We start from the raw sequence: 3,305 nt of genomic DNA, 5'->3' as shown, positions 1-3,305 counted from the left end.
AGTTCAGCTTTTGAACCTCCAGAACTATGAAAAAAAAAATACATTTCTATTGTTTTAAGCCACCCAGTGGTACTTTGTTATAGCAGCCCAAGGAAACTAATACACCCTGTTTTATGGCTGAGGACATTGGCGCTCACAGATAGTCTACAACTTGCTCAAGTTCTGCACAGCTAGTAATTAGTGGAAGCAAAAGCCAAAGCAAAGCTATATGCTCCTGCCAGTTTCTCTAAGCTTGACCTGTCTTCTGAATCCTATCTAAAATACCCAAAGGTCTACTTTATATTGTCACTTAGAGAACAAATAGGTGACTCATGAATGTTGAAATTCACACATCAAAACAAGCATATTTTTCCCCAGACTCCACATCCCATCCCTTTAACTTGTATCACTCTCTGAAATTATTGTTATTATTATTATTTTGGTACCAGAGATTGAACTCAGGGGCACTTGACCACATCCCCAGTCTTATTTTGTATTTTGTATTTTATTTACAGACAGATCTCACTGAGTTGGTTAGTGTCTCACTTTTGCTGAGGCTGGCTTTGAACTTGTGATCCTCCTGCCTCAGCCTCCCAAGCTGTTAGTATTACAGGCATGCGCCACCATGCCTGGCTCTCTGAATTTTTTAACTGAAAAAACTAAAACCCTTGACTAGCCCCATTACCTAACCCCTTACCCTTAATCCATCAGCAAGTCCTGCTCATTTCATCTCTGAAAAAAAAAAAATCCTTAATCTAACCACATCTTCCCACTTTCACTGCAAGCGTGCTGGCCAAGCTAATGTTCTCTTTCAACATCGTCCCTCCAGAATCCTCCTGCTGTCACTCTTGCTGCCTTTCCACCCACTGTCCACCTAGAAGCCGGGCTGACCTTTAAAAACTATCAATCCGATCATAGAGCTTCCTGCTGAAAGTTCTCCAGTGACTTCCCGTTGCACTGAAGTTAAAAACTGACATGATGACATGATGGGGTGGACATTTGCCATTTCTTTGGTTACCCAGAACCCTAACCCACTTTCTATACATGGGAAATCCCCTGCCTTTTGAGTTTTCCTTTTATTGGTGCATTATAATTATACATAATAGCAGGATTCATTGTGACATATCTGTACATGCACATAATGATTTGGTCAATTTCATTCCCCAGTAGACTCTGCTTCCCACTCAAGAATACTTTGGATATTCACTTTCCCAGGCTTTTTTTTTTTTTTTTTTTTTTTTTTTGTCCCCAGGTTGCAGCAGGCACATGACCTCTGAGCCCATCGGCTGCACTTGTCCACTGTGATGGTTAATTTTATCAACCTGACTGTGCCATGGGCATCCAGAGAGTTGGTTAAACATTATTCTGCGAAGGCACTTCTGGGTGAGATTGACATCTGAATACGTAGACTAAGTAAAGCAAAATGTTGGTGGGTCACATCAGTTGAAAGCCTGAATAAAACAAGACTTGGTAGGGGAGAATTCACTGTCTCTGATTAGCTAGCCTTGGGTTGGGACATCAATCTTCTCCTGTATTTGAACTTGGACAAGGATCGACACCATTAATTCTCCTGGTTTCAGGCCTTCAGCAACAGAGGCTGGAGCTATACCATCTGTGCTTCTGGGACTTTGGCTTGCCAAATGCAGAGCTTGGGACGTCTCAGTCTCCATAATGATATGCGCCAATTCATTATAACAACACACACGCACGGGCGGGCTTGCATGCATGCACACACACACACCCTATAGCCTATTAATTCTGTTTCTCTGGAGAGCCTGCCTAACACACCCACTCTTTGGAGGCAACTGTGATGACTGCAGCAAATCCACTCAGATGGCGAGCAGAGCAGCAGGGGCTGCCATCCAGGGCCCAGGGGCCAGCGCTGGCAACACCAACACTCGTCGACTGCCACCCCTATATGCTGATCTCTTTTCCACATCTGTCCCTGGCAATCCAATGGGCACCTATGCTCCTATGAATAAATTCCTGATAAAATCATCCACTCGTTCTTGGTCACTTACCAAACAGACTAAGAGACATGACTTACAAGGCCTCAAGTGTCCTGGTGGCTGGCCCCTTCCCCAAAGCCATCAGACACCACCCTCCCCATTAGATCCCTACACTCCATCACTGGGACCTTTATTCTCCAGACACTTCCCACCTGACTCTTTGGCTCGTGTTCGTACTCTTCCAGGTGTCTCTCCATGGCTGCTCCTTCTTGTAATTGAGAACTCTGCACTAGGGGTTCCTCCTTAGGCAGGACTTTGCAGACCCTGCAATTGAAAGCCAACTCTGCCCACAAAGGTATTTTCATTAATGACTTTATTTTCTTTGCAGCACTGGTTACTATCTAAAAGTATCTTCTTTGCATTTTTACTTCTTTAGGGTCTTTCTGCAACTTCGACGTCATCTCGGGAGGGCAGGGGCCTGGTCTATCTCGGTAGCACTCCAGCCCCACAATCTGCAACAGAATCCACCTGCAGGGATCACTGGCAGAGCCGAGGAAATGAAGGCCCCTCTCGGGAGGCGCCCAGGCCAACTTCTCGAAGGCCTTCTGCTCTGGCTCCAGGCTTCCTCTTCATGCCTGAGCCTCAGCTTCTGAGTGTGGTAAACTCATGAGTTTTTTTTCTTTCTGAGGATCCAGGCTCTATGCCCTCAGGCTCTCAGCAGGGATGGTTCTGTCCCTGTTGCTTGCTTGTCATTGAAACCCTGAAAACCACAAGAGAGTTTGACAGTGAAAAGTTAGAAGAGCAAAAGCTGCCATCACCCCCAGCTGCACATGTCATCTGGGAGCCCTGGCTGAGCTGGCTACCGAGGGGCACCCACTGGCTCTTTCCACTGAGAAGCAGCAACCACAAAAATGATGGATGTCTTGGCTCTGGTCTGTGCAAATCCTGATGGACAGGAAAGGAGGGTCTGGCTTTTCGGGCTGTGGGGAAGTACTGTACGGTCAGCTTGAGTGGGTGGGCAGCCCGGGGATGCACAGGAACCGAGAGAGTCAAGAGGGGTCAGGGTGAGAAGAACAGACCTCGGAAGGAGGAAGAGAGACGGAAGGAGGAAGAGCGGGGAGGAGAGAGCAAAAGAGAGTGGCAGGAGGGAAAGGAAAACCGAGGTACGGAAAAGGAGGAGGAGAGGGAGCATTAAATAATGTTTAACCAGCTATCCTGCTACCCGTGGCCCAGCCAGGTTGGTAAGATGAACCATCACAGTCCCAGGAGGAGGACAGAAAGTAAAGAGTGGAACGGAGAAGGAGGCGAGTCCAGGGACAGAGGAGAAGGGAGGATAGAGGGGACGATGCTTCCCACACTCCCCTGCCCCTTTCAAAA

General features: G+C 47.1%; 1 long non-coding RNA gene across 1 annotated transcript; it reads right to left on the bottom strand.

The window, feature by feature from the left end:
- Positions 1-2,284: 2,284 nt before the first annotated feature.
- Positions 2,285-3,084, bottom strand: LOC144366504 (uncharacterized). The gene is made up of 2 exons (XR_013425567.1): positions 2,806-3,084; positions 2,285-2,688 (listed from the first exon to the last, which is right to left on the bottom strand). It is a non-coding gene; the product is annotated as an uncharacterized LOC144366504 (long non-coding RNA).
- Positions 3,085-3,305: the final 221 nt, after the last annotated feature.

Source organism: Ictidomys tridecemlineatus, chromosome 9 (assembly GCF_052094955.1).
Source record: "Ictidomys tridecemlineatus isolate mIctTri1 chromosome 9, mIctTri1.hap1, whole genome shotgun sequence".
Lineage (NCBI taxonomy): Eukaryota > Metazoa > Chordata > Mammalia > Rodentia > Sciuridae > Ictidomys > Ictidomys tridecemlineatus.
This window is presented reverse-complemented; position numbering and strand designations above follow the sequence as displayed.